Raw genomic sequence first — 14780 nt, 5'->3', positions numbered from 1 at the left:
GCTTTAAATTGCTAATGTTGCCAATAGAACCTAAATCCCCCCCATTAGGTTCTAACAAGTGGTATCAAAGCCACCTTTTTCAAAATATTTTCAAAAAGGTTCTTATGGCAAATCTAGCGAGCGACTATGCTCAAGGGAAATCAACAAATCGTCCTCCTCTTTTCAATGGCATAAACTACGGATATTGGAAAAACCGAATGTCCCTATATATCCAATCCGTAGACTATGACCTTTGGAAGGTTACTGTGAAAGGTTCCTACATACCTACTAAAGAGGTTGAGGGTGTCAAAATTCCTAAAGGAATGGACGACTTTTCTAAGGAGGATATGAAACTTATATCTCAAAATGCTAAAGCCATGAATATTCTTCATTGTTCCTTAGATATGAACGAATACAATCGGATCTCGATGTGCTCATCCGCTAAAGAGATATGGGACAAGTTGGAGATATGCCATGAAGGGACTAATCAAGTCAAAGAGACGAAGATCGATCTACTCCAACTCAAATACGAAACATTTGAGATGGAAACCAATGAGGATGTTGACACAATGTTCCGAAGGCTTACTCAAATCATCAATGAGTTAGCCCAACTTGGAGAAAAGTATCCATCCAAGCAAGTTTGGAGAAGAGCTCTACGCGCCCTACCCAAGGAGTGGGATGCAAAGAGGACTGCCATCATTGAGTCCAACAAAGGTGACACCGCATCATATGATCTTGATCAACTCCATGGGACCCTAAAAACCCATGAGTTGGATGTATCTACAAGGAAAGAGTCAAAGAGAGAGGATGAAAAGACCAAGGCAAAGGGGATTGCCTTATCTACCCAAGTCAAAGAAGATGATGATGATGATATGGCACTCTTCGCAAGAAAATTCAAAAGATTTATGCGAGGAAACAACTTCAAAAAGAAGACGGACAAGGAAGTTACTTGCTACAACTGTCAACAACAAGGGCATTATGCAAATGAGTGCCCTCTCAAGAAGAAATATGACAAACGAAAGAAGAAAGCACTTCTAGCCACTTGGAGCGATAGCGACGATGACGAGGAGGAAGCTAACATTTGCCTCATGGCTAAAAGTGATGACATCGTCTCCGACGATGATGACGAGGTACCTTCCTATGACGAACTACTACATGCATATAAACAAATGTTTGATATGGCTAATTCACTTAGAAAGGAAAATAAAAACCTTAAAAATGAATTAGAAACTAAGGGGCATGAAAACGTAAGATTAAAGGATGACATAGCCCACTTATAAAAATCTTTTAATAAGTTCAATGTCAGTAGTAATAAATTGAATAATCTACTTAGCATGCAGAAATGTAGTTTTGATAAGGGTGGAATAGGGTACGGTAAGAAATCAATAGACTTTACTAGTCTAATTGCTAAAGCAAAAATGAGATCACCCCCTACATGCTCTTATTGTTGTAAAATTGGTCATGCTAGATATAAATGTAGATCCTTGAGATTTCAATATGATCAAAAGAGTTATATGAAATGGAGGCCTAAGAGTACTTAACAACTCATCAGTTGGCATTATGAGATCATGATCTAAGGGAATTCATCATAGACCGGTTTAAACTGTCTTGACTTGCGACTGGTCTTCCTGATGAACGCTGCTCTGTCCAAGAAAATAGGTTTTTAAAGAGGTCATAGCCCTACCTACTACTGGGAGCACTCTTAGAAAGTGGCGATGATGTTGCTATGAGAGACTGAACTCTTAGAAGTCTATTTTGTATCTCTCTTTTCTAACATTGTGGACCCAAAAGAACTAAAGGGTACCAAAACTAATTTTTGCAGGGAAATAGGAAAACTGTTCTCCCTAGCATATGGTATCTAGACAGTGGATGTTCTAGACATATGACGGGAAACAAAGAGCTACTCCAATCCATCAAACCAAAGGAGAAGGGATCTGTCACCTTTGGAGACAACATCAAAGGAGTTATCGAAAGAATCGGCTCAATAGGTATTTCTAAATCCTGCTTGATTGATGATGTACTCCTAGTGAAAGGGCTTAAACATAATCTACTAAGCATAAGTCAATTGTGCGATAGAGGTTATGAAGTCAAATTCACTCCCCAACACTTTACTATATCACTCATGACTGAAAAATCCATAAATTTCAAAGGATATAGAAGTGAAAATGTATACAAGATTTTTTTAAAATAATTTATCTTTATCAAATATTAAAAGCCTTGTATACTTGAATGTTGATGACAACATTCTTTGGCATAGACGACTAGGTCATGTTGGTCCTAGTACCATAGAAAAACTTTTTAAACTTGATTTAGTTGTTGGTATGCCAAAACTCAATTTAAAATTAGATTCTGTTTGTGATGCGTGTCAACTTGGCAAACATACAAGAGAATCTTTTAAAAGCAAAAATTTTGTATCTACTTCTATGCCCCTTGAACTTCTTCACCTAGATCTATGTGGTCCCTCGAGGAACGCTAGCCTAGGAGGGAAGCTTTATGCATTTTTCATTGTGGATTATTTCTCACGTTACACGTGGACATTGTTTTTAGCCCACAAAAATGATGCCTTTGATTATTTTAAAACTTTTGTCAAACGAGTTGAGAATGAGAAAAATCTTTCAATAAAACAGATCCGTAGTGACCATGGAACTGAATTTCAAAATGAGAGTTTTACAATTTTTTGTGAAGAGAAAGGCATCGGTCACAATTTTTCTTGTCCTAGGACTCCTCAACAAAACGGGGTCGTTGAGAGGAAAAATAGGACACTTGTGGAGATTGCAAGGACCATGATATGTGAGCATTCTCTACCAAAATATTTTTGGGCTGAAGCAATAAACACTGCTTGTTACATCATTAATCGTGTATCAATAAGGCCAATTCTCAAGAAAACTCCATATGGATTATGGAGAGGGAGAAAGCCTGACATTTCATACTTTCGAGCTTTTGGTTCCAAATGCTATATTCATAATAACGGTAAGGACAACCTTGGCAAATTTGATGCCAAATCCGACAAAGGTATTTTTCTTGGATATTCTACTACAAGTAAGGCTTTTAGAGTATTTAATAAACACACTTTACTTGTTGAAGAATCAATGCATGTAATATTTGATGAATCTATGTCTATAGTTCCTCGTAATACTAACGATGATGTAGAATTACTCGAAAAAGAGATGGCCTCCTCAAGCTTAAATGATATAGATGTTTCTGTTGAGGAAACACCACTTCCGAAAGATTGGACGCTTCACAAAGATCATCCTATGGATCTTATCATTGGAAGTCCTTCGAATGGAGTAACCACTCGCTCTTCAATTAATAATATTTGCAATCATCTTGCTTTTGTTTCGCATGTTGAACCTAAGTGCATTGATGATGCTTTATTAGATGATTCATGGATTATTGCTATGCAAGATGAGTTGAATGAGTTTAGACGTAATAATGTTTGGAATCTTGTTCCTAGGCCGCATGATAGATCTATCATTGGTACTAAATGGGTGTTTAGGAATAAACTTGACGAGCATGGTACTATCACTAGAAATAAAGCTAGGCTTGTAGCTAAAGGATATAGTCAAGAATAAGGCATAGATTATGATGAAACTTATGCGCCTGTTGCTAGACTAGAATCTATTCGCATGCTACTTGCTTTTGCTTGCTCTAGAAATTTCAAGTTATTTCAAATGGATGTCAAGAGTGCATTTCTTAATGGTGAATTGAAAGAGGAGGTTTACATTGAACAACCTGATGGCTTTGTTGATACTGCTTTGCCTGATCATGTGTTTAGACTTAACAAAGCCTTGTATGGTTTGAAACAAGCTCCTCGAGCTTGGTATGAAAAATTATCAACTTTTCTTCTTTCAAATGGTTTTTTCAAGAGGAAAGATTGATATTACGTTGTTTACCAAACATGCTAAAAATGACTTATTGATTGTGCAAATTTATGTTGATGACATAATATTTGGTTCTACTAACGAAACTCTTTGTCAAGATTTCTCCAAGCTTATGCAGGAACACTTTGAGATGAGCATGATGGGGGAACTTAACTATTTCCTCGGATTGCAAATCAAACAGTGCAAGAATGGGTTCTTTGTAAACCAAAGCAAATACATCAAGGAGATTCTAAAGAAGTTTGGGATGGAGAACACAAAATCATCATCCACACCGATGAGCACAGCAATCAGACTCGACAAGGATGAAAATGGTAAATCTGTAGATCAATCTTCCTTTCGTAGTATGATTGGCTCCTTAATTTATGCTACTGCTAGTAGACCGGACATTATGTTTAGTGTTTGCTTGTGTGCACGATTTCAATCATGTCCAAAGAAATCGCATTTGTTCGCCTTAAAACGCATTTTCAAATATCTTTCAAATACTCCAAATCTCGGCTTGTGTATTCGAAAAATTCTTTCTTTGATTTAAAAGCTTATTGTGATGCCGACTTTGGTGGATATAAGGTGGACAGGAAAAGCACTAGTGGAACCTGTTTCTTTTTAGGAAATTGTTTAGTTTCTTGGTTTTCAAAGAAACAAAATTGTGTTGCGTTGTCAACGACCGAAGCCGAATATATGGCTGCCGGTAGTTGATGTGCGCAAATTATTTGGATGAAGCATCAATTGCTCGACTATGGTGTATCTTTTTCAAAAATTCCTATTTTTTGTGACAACACAAGCGCCATATGTCTTACAAAGAATCCGATTCAACATTCGCGCACCAAACATATTGACATTCGTCATCATTTTATTCGTGACCACATCGAACGAAATGAAGTTGAACTTCAATATGTTGACACAACTAATCAAATTGCTTATATTTTTACAAAACCACTAGATGAAAATAATTTTATTCGTTTGCGTGGTGAACTTGGCATGATTGAGTTGTAATCGCTTGTAGACATAAGTTTAAATTTAATGTCATATTAAGGGGGAGCTTAATATTAAATTCGAGCAATTTAATGTTGGATAATACAAATTAATTGTATTTATTCAAAGTTATAAAGCTCACATTTTATGTGAAATTTATGTGTTGCTTTTTAGAAATTATATTTCAATTCTCTTGCTTTTTATTTACTTTTTCAGTCTTTTTGATTATCACAAAAAGGGGGAGAATTAGTTTGGTTAAATATTTTAACTAAGGGGGAGAGTTAGTTCGGTTAAATGCATGGAGAATAAAATTGGTTATTTGATAAACATTCTCTTCTTAGCTAATTGTTTAATTTAGGGGTAGTTTTATTCATGCAATTATATTGTGCAAATTTAAATTGTTTATTTAATATTGTACATTTATTTATCCTATTTAACCAAGTTTTGTGATCATAAAAAAGGGGAGATTGTTATGCCTTAAACGCATACAAATCTCGTGTGATGAGATTAATGTTTTTAATGTATTAACAAGTCTCATAATATTATGTTTTGATGATTACAAAACTCGGTTAATTGTTACTAACCATTTAAAGTGAGATTTTGCAGATTAGATTTATTGACAAATAAATTATTGTAAGTTATTTTGAAGCTATCAATGTATTTATGAAGTCTCAATTTGCTCATATAATGGACACAATGTTATGTGTATGTCATGGAACATTGTTAAGAGATATTTAGAAAAATACAAGAAGAAGCCAAAGTATGAAGCAGCAATTTCCGAAAATTACTGGAAATTTTCTATTACTTAAAATCGGATCTCCACCGGTCATAATTTTCATAAAGAAGTGTTACATGTAGTGTCCAAATTTGAGAGCAATCCAACGGCAAGAATGAGAGATATTAATTTTTTCATATATGCTGCACAGTACCCACTTCTGCAAGGAACGAAACCATGAAGATTTGACTTCAGAAAATAACAAGGAATGTTTGAAAAATCTAAATCCAATCGATCAGATATAGACTTATGATGTTATAAAGCTTCTGTCCAAATATTAGGTCAATCCAACGGATGGATTGGGAGATATGAATTTGTCAAATTTGTTGCACAAAACAAGTTTGAAAACATGATGAAGAGACTTCCGAAAAATACTGGGAATGATTTATTCATTCAAATCAAATCTCTACCGTTCCGAATGAAGATCCAGATGTTTTAAAACTTTGGTTTAAATATCCGATCAATCCAACGGTTATATTGAAAGATAAGATTTTTCCACAAAATCCGCTCAGTGTTGGGAAAAAGTAGGCAGCGGCGCCGAAAACTTTTTGTCACTCCTTGACTTCTTAACACACGCTCCAAGCACTCAAATTAGATTCAAATCTTTGCCAAATATAAATAGAGGCCATCCAAGTTCATTTTGAGACATCCCAACTCATCTCTTCTCTCCTTTGCAAGCAATTTCTCACTATCAAAGTGTTTGTGTGATATATTTGAGAGTGTTTGTAAAAATAGTTTGTGAGTTGGTTGTGCTATTGTTGTAAACACTTGAGTGTGAAGCCAAGTGTGTTGTGCTATCGTTGTAAGCACTTGAGTGTGAAGCCAAGTGTGTTGTGTTGAGGCTATCCTTGGAGCCCTTAAGGCCAAGAGTTTGAGTTGTATCGGCGTGGTGATCGTGTTGAGTTGTACGGCTATCCTTGGAGACATCAAGGCCAAGACGTTGAAGTGCTAGTGGATCCTTGGTTAATCGATCTTAACCAAGAAGGGGAGACGTAGACGATTTATCGTCGAACTTCCATAAACATCTCTTATCCCTTTTATTTCTTTTATGCATTTATTTACCGCATTTATTTTTGATTGCTTTAAGTCTTCCGCTTGCGTATTTGCATAATCGCTTTAAATTGCTAAAGTTGTCAATAGAATCTAAATCCCCCCCATTAGGTTCTAACAAGTGGTATCAAAGCCACCTTTTTCAAAATATTTTCAAAAAGGTTCTTATGGCAAATCTAGCGAGCGACTATGCTCAAGGGCAATCAACAAATCGTCCTCCTCTTTTTAATGGCATAAACTACGGATATTGGAAAAACTGAATGTCCCTATATATCCAATCCGTAGACTATGACCTTTGGAAGGTTACTGTGAAAGATCCCTACATACCTACTAAAAAGGTTGAGGGTGTCAAAATTCCTAAGGGAATGGACGACTTTTCTAAGGAGGATATGAAACTTATATCTCAAAATGTTAAAGCCATGAATATTCTTCATTGTTCCTTAGATATGAACGAATACAATCGGATCTCGATGTGCTCATCCGCTAAAGAGATATGGGACAAGTTGGAGATATGCCATGAAGGGACTAATCAAGTCAAAGAGACGAAGATCGATCTACTCCAACTCAAATACGAAACATTTGAGATGGAAACCAATGAGGATGTTGACATAATGTTCCGAAGGCTTACTCAAATCATCAATGAGTTAGCCCAACTTGGAGAAAAGTATCCATCCAAGCAAGTTTGGAGAAGAGCTCTACGCGCCCTACCCAAGGAGTGGGATGCAAAGAGGACTGCCATCATTGAGTCCAACAAAGGTGACACTGCATCGTATGATCTTGATCAACTCCATGGGACCCTAAAAACCCATGAGTTGGAAGTATCTACAAGGAAAGAGTCAAAGAGAGAGGATGAAAAGACCAAGGCAAAGGGTATTGCCTTATCTACCCAAGTCAAAGAAGATGATGATGATGATATGACACTCTTCGCAAGAAAATTCAAAAGATTTATGCGAGGAAACAACTTCAAAAAGAAGACGGACAAGGAAGTTACTTGCTACAACTGTCAACAACAAGGGCATTATGCAAATGAGTGCCCTCTCAAGAAGAAATATGACAAACGAAAGAAGAAAGCACTTCTAGCCACTTGGAGCGATAACGACGATGACGAGGAGGAAGCTAACATTTGCCTCATGGCTAAAAGTGATGACATCGTCTCCGACGACGATGACGAGGTACCTTCCTATGACGAACTACTACATGCATATAAACAAATGTTTGATATGTCTAATTCACTTAGAAAGGAAAATAAAAACCTTAAAAATGAATTAGAAACTAAGGGGCATGAAAACGTAAGATTAAAGGATGACATAGCCCACTTAGAAAAATCTTTTAATAAGTTCAATGTCAGTAGTAATAAATTGAATAATCTACTTAGCATGCAGAAATGTAGTTTTGATAAGGGTGAATAGGGTACGGTAAGAAATCAATAGACTTTACTAGTCTAATTGCTAAAGAAAAAATGAGATCACCCCCTACATGCTCTTATTGTTGTAAAATTGGTCATGCTAGATATAAATGTAGATCCTTGAGATTTCAATATGATCAAAAGAGTTATATGAAATGGAGGCCTAAGAGTACTTAACAACTCATCAGTTGGCATTATGAGATCATGATCTAAGGGAATTCATCATAGACCGGTTTAAACTGTCTTGACTTGCGACTGGTCTTCCTGATGAACGCTGCTCTGTCCAAGAAAATAGGTTTTTAAAGAGGCCATAGCCCTACCTACTACTGGGAGCACTCTTAAAAAGTGGCGATGATGTTGCTATGAGAGACTGAACTCTTAGAAGTCTATTTTGTATCTCTCTTTTCTAACATTGTGGACCCAAAAGAACTAAAGGGTACCAAAACTAATTTTTGCAGGGAAATAGGAAAACTGTTCTCCCTAGCATATGGTATCTAGACAGTGGATGTTCTAGACATATGACGGGAAACAAAGAGCTACTCCAATCCATCAAACCAAAGGAGAAGGGATCTGTCACCTTTGGAGACAACATCAAAGGAGTTATCGAAAGAATCGGCTCAATAGGTATTTCTAAATCCTGCTTGATTGATGATGTACTCCTAGTGAAAGGGCTTAAACATAATCTACTAAGCATAAGTCAATTGTGCGATAGAGGTTATGAAGTCAAATTCACTCCCCAACACTTTACTATATCACTCATGACTGAAAAATCCATAAATTTCAAAGGATATAGAAGTGAAAATGTATACAAGGTTTTTTTTAAATAATTTATCTTTATCAAATATTAAAAGCCTTGTATCCTTGAATGTTGATGACAACATTCTTTGGCATAGACGACTAGGTCATGTTGGTCCTAGTACCATAGAAAAACTTTTTAAACTTGATTTAGTTGTTGGTATGCCAAAACTCAATTTAAAATTAGATTCTGTTTGTGATACGTGTCAACTTGGCAAACATATAAGAGAATCTTTTAAAAGCAAAAATTTTGTATCTACTTCTATGCCCCTTGAACTTCTTCACCTAGATCTATGTGGTCTCTCGAGGAACGCTAGCCTAGGAGGGAAGCTTTATGCATTTTTCATTGTGGATTATTTCTCACGTTACACGTGGACATTGTTTTTAGCCCACAAAAATGATGCCTTTGATTATTTTAAAACTTTTGTCAAACGAGTTGAGAATGAGAAAAATCTTTCAATAAAACAGATCCGTAGTGACCATGGAACTGAATTTCAAAATGAGAGTTTTAGAAATTTTTTGTGAAGAGAAAGGCATCGGTCACAATTTTTCTTGTCCTAGGACTCCTCAACAAAACGGGGTCGTTGAGAGGAAAAATAGGACACTTGTGGAGATTGCAAGGACCATGATATGTGAGCATTCTCTACCAAAATATTTTTGGGCTGAAGCAATAAACACTGCTTGTTACATCATTAATCGTGTATCAATAAGGCCAATTCTCAAGAAAACTCCATATGGATTATGGAGAGGGAGAAAGCCTAACATTTCATACTTTCGAGCTTTCTGTTCCAAATGCTATATTCATAATAACGGTAAGGACAACCTTGGCAAATTTGATGCCAAATCCGACAAAGGTATTTTTCTTGGATATTCTACTACAAGTAAGGCTTTTAGAGTATTTAATAAACACACTTTACTTGTTGAAGAATCAATGCATGTAATATTTGATGAATCTATGTCTATAGTTCCTCGTAATACTAACGATGATGTAGAATTACTCGAAAAAGAGATGACCTCCTCAAGCTTAAATGATATAGATGTTTCTGTTGAGGAAACACCACTTCCGAAGGATTGAACGCTTCACAAAGATCATCCTATGGATCTTATCATTGGAAGTCCTTCGAAGGGAGTAACCACTCGCTCTTCAATTAATAATATTTGCAATTATCTTGCTTTTGTTTCGCATGTTGAACCTAAGTGCATTGATGATGCTTTATTAGATGATTCATGGATTATTGCTATGCAAGATGAGTTGAATAGGTTTAGACGTAATAATGTTTGGAATCTTGTTCCTAGGCCGCATGATAGATCTATCATTGGTACTAAATGGGTGTTTAGGAATAAACTTGACGAGCATGGTACTATCACTAGAAATAAAGCTAGGCTTGTAGCTAAAGGATATAGTCAAGAATAAGGCATAGATTATGATGAAACTTATGCGCCTGTTGCTAGACTAGAATCTATTCGCATGCTACTTGCTTTTGCTTGCTCTAGAAATTTCAAGTTATTTCAAATGGATGTCAAGAGTGCATTTCTTAATGGTGAATTGAAAGAGGAGGTTTACATTGAACAACCTGATGGCTTTGTTGATACTGCTTTGCCTGATCATGTGTTTAGACTTAACAAAGCCTTGTATGGTTTGAAACAAGCTCCTCGAGCTTGGTATGAAAAATTATCAACTTTTCTTCTTTCAAATGGTTTTTTCAAGAGGAAAGATTGATATTACGTTGTTTACCAAACATGCTAAAAATGACTTATTGATTGTGCAAATTTATGTTGATGACATAATATTTGGTTCTACTAACGAAACTCTTTGTCAAGATTTCTCCAAGCTTATGCAGGAACACTTTGAGATGAGCATGATGGGGGAACTTAACTATTTCCTCGGATTGCAAATCAAACAGTGCAAGAATGGGTTCTTTGTAAACCAAAGCAAATACATCAAGGAGATTCTAAAGAAGTTTGGGATGGAGAACACAAAATCATCATCCACACCGATGAGCACAGCAATCAGACTCGACAAGGATGAAAATGGTAAATCTGTAGATCAATCTTCCTTTCGTAGTATGATTGGCTCCTTAATTTATGCTACTGCTAGTAGACCGGACATTATGTTTAGTGTTTGCTTGTGTGCACGATTTCAATCATGTCCAAAGAAATCGCATTTGTTCGCCTTAAAACGCATTTTCAAATATCTTTCAAATACTCCAAATCTCGGCTTGTGGTATTCGAAAAATTCTTTCTTTGATTTAAAAGCTTATTGTGATGCCGACTTTGGTGGATATAAGGTGGACAGGAAAAGCACTAGTGGAACCTGTTTCTTTTTAGGAAATTGTTTAGTTTCTTGGTTTTCAAAGAAACAAAATTGTGTTGCGTTGTCAACGACCGAAGCCGAATATATGGCTGCCGGTAGTTGATGTGCGCAAATTATTTGGATGAAGCATCAATTGCTCGACTATGGTGTATCTTTTTCAAAAATTCCTATTTTTTGTGACAACACAAGCGCCATATGTCTTACAAAGAATCCGATTCAACATTCGCGCACCAAACATATTGACATTCGTCATCATTTTATTCGTGACCACATCGAACGAAATGAAGTTGAACTTCAATATGTTGACACAACTAATCAAATTGCTTATATTTTTACAAAACCACTAGATGAAAATAATTTTATTCGTTTGCGTGGTGAACTTGGCATGATTGAGTTGTAATCGCTTGTAGACATAAGTTTAAATTTAATGTCATATTAAGGGGGAGCTTAATATTAAATTCGAGCAATTTAATGTTGGATAATACAAATTAATTGTATTTATTCAAAGTTATAAAGCTCACATTTTATGTGAAATTTATGTGTTGCTTTTTAGAAATTATATTTCAATTCTCTTGCTTTTTATTTACTTTTTCAGTCTTTTTGATTATCACAAAAAGGGGGAGAATTAGTTTGGTTAAATATTTTAACTAAGGGGGAGAGTTAGTTCGGTTAAATGCATGGAGAATAAAATTGGTTATTTGATAAACATTCTCTTCTTAGCTAATTGTTTAATTTAGGGGGAGTTTTATTCATGCAATTATATTGTGCAAATTTAAATTGTTTATTTAATATTGTACATTTATTTCTCCTATTTAACCAAGTTTTGTGATCATAAAAAAGGGGAGATTGTTATGCCTTAAACGCATATAAATCTCGTGTGATGAGATTAATGTTTTTAATGCATTAACAAGTCTCATAATATTATGTTTTGATGATTACAAAACTCGGTTAATTGTTACTAACCATTTAAAGTGAGATTTTGCAGATTAGATTTATTGACAAATAAATTATTGGAAGTTATTTTGAAGCTATCAATGTATTTATGAAGTCTCAATTTGCTCATATAATGGACACAATGTTATGTGGATGTCATGGAACATTGTTAAGAGAAATTTAGAAAAAGACAAGAAGAAGCCAAAGTATGAAGCAGCAATTACCGAAAATTACTGGAAATTTTCTATTACTTAAAATCGGATCTCCACCGGTCATAATCTGCATAAAGAAGTGTTACATGTACTGTCCAAATTTGAGAGCAATCCAACGGCAAGAATGAGAGATATGAATTTTTTCATATATGCTGCAAAGTACCCACTTCTGCAAGGAACGAAACCATGAAGATTTGACTTCAGAAAATAACTGGGAATGTTTGAGAAATCTAAATCCAATCTCCACATATCAGATACAGTCTTATGATGTTATAAAGCTTCTGTCCAAATATTAGGTCAATCCAACGGATGGATTGGGAGATATGAATTTGTCAAATTTATTGCACAAAACAAGTTTGAAAACATGATGAAGCGACTTCCGAAAAATACTGGGAATGATTTATTCATTCAAATCAAATCTCTACCGTTCCGAATGAAGATCCAGATGTTTAAAGCTTTGGTTTAAATTTCCGATCAATCCAACGGTTAGATTGAAAGATAGGATTTTTCCACAAAATCCGCTCAGTGCTGGGAAAAAGTAGGCAGCGGCGCCGAAAACTTTTTGTCACTCCTTGACTTCTTAACACACGCTCCAAGCACTCAAATTAGATTCAAATCTTTGCCAACTATAAATAGAGGCCATCCAAGTTCATTTGGAGACATCCCAACTCATCTCTTCTCTCCTTTGCAAGCAATTTCTCACTATCAAAGTGTTTGTGTGATATATTTGAGAGTGTTTGTAAAAATAGTTTGTGAGTTGGTTGTGCTATTGTTGTAAACACTTGAGTGTGAAGCCAAGTGTGTTGTGCTATCGTTGTAAGCACTTGAGTGTGAAGCCAAGTGTGTTGTGTTGAGGCTATCCTTGGAGCCCTTAAGACCAAGAGTTTGAGTTGTATCGGCGTGGTGATCGTGTTGAGTTGTACGGCTATCCTTGGAGACATCAAGGCCAAGACGTTGAAGTGCTAGTGGATCCTTGGTTAATCGATCTTAACCAAGAAGGGGAGACGTAGACGATTTATCGTCGAACTTCCATAAACATCTCTTATCCCTTTTATTTCTTTTACGCATTTATTTACCGCATTTATTTTTGATTGCTTTAAGTCTTCCGCTTGCGTATTTGCATAATCGCTTTAAATTGCTAAAGTTGCCAATAGAATCTAAATCCCCCCCCCCCCATTAGGTTCTAACAAGTGGTATCAAAGCCACCTTTTTCAAAATATTTTTAAAAAGGTTCTTATGGCAAATCTAGCGAGCGACTATGCTCAAGGGCAATCAACAAATCGTCCTCCTCTTTTCAATGGCATAAACTACGGATATTGGAAAAACCGAATGTCCCTATATATCCAATCCGTAGACTATGACCTTTGGAAGGTTACTGTGAAAGATCCCTACATACCTACTAAAGAGGTTGAGGGTGTCAAAATTCCTAAGGGAATGGACGACTTTTCTAAGGAGGATATGAAACTTATATCTCAAAATGCTAAAGCCATGAATATTCTTCATTGTTCCTTAGATATGAACGAATACAATCGGATCTCGATGTGCTCATCCGCTAAAGAGATATGAGACAAGTTGGAGATATGCCATGAAGGGACTAATCAAGTCAAAGAGACGAAGATCGATCTACTCCAACTCAAATACGAAACATTTGAGATGGAAACCAATGAGGATGTTGACACAATGTTCCGAAGGCTTACTCAAATCATCAATGAGTTAGCCCAACTTGGAGAAAAGTATCCATCCAAGCAAGTTTGGAGAAGAGCTCTATGCGCCCTACCCAAGGAGTGGGATGCAAAGAGGACTGCCATCATTGAGTCTAACAAAGGTGACACCGCATCGTATGATCTTGATCAACTCCATGGGACCCTAAAAACCCATGAGTTGGAAGTATCTACAAGGAAAGAGTCAAAGAGAGAGGATGAAAAGACCAAGACAAAGGGGATTGCCTTATCTACCCAAGTCGAAGAAGAAGATGATGATGATATGACACTCTTCGCAAGAAAATTCAAAAGATTTATGCGAGGAAACAACTTCAAAAAGAAGACGGACAAGGAAGTTACTTGCTACAACTGTCAAAAACAAGGGCATTATGCAAATGAGTGCCCTCTCAAGAAGAAATATGACAAAAGAAAGAAGAAAGCACTTCTAGCCACTTGGAGCGATAGCGACGATTACGAGGAGAAAGCTAATATTTGCCTCATGGCTAAAAGTGAAGACATCATCTCCGACAACGATGACGAGGTAACCTTCCTATGACGAACTACTACATGCATATAAACAAATGTTTGATATGGCTAAGTCACTTAGAAAGGAAAATAAAAACCTTAAAAATGAATTAGAAACTAAGGGGCATGAAAACGTAAGATTAAAGGATGACATAGCCCACTTAGAAAAATCTTTTAATAAGTTCAATGTCAGTAGTAATAAATTGAATAATCTATTTAGCATGCAGAAATGTAGTTTTGAT

Source organism: Henckelia pumila, chromosome 3 (genome assembly GCF_033568475.1).
Source record: "Henckelia pumila isolate YLH828 chromosome 3, ASM3356847v2, whole genome shotgun sequence".
In the NCBI taxonomy this organism is placed as follows: Eukaryota; Viridiplantae; Streptophyta; class Magnoliopsida; order Lamiales; family Gesneriaceae; genus Henckelia; species Henckelia pumila.
This window is presented reverse-complemented; position numbering follows the sequence as displayed.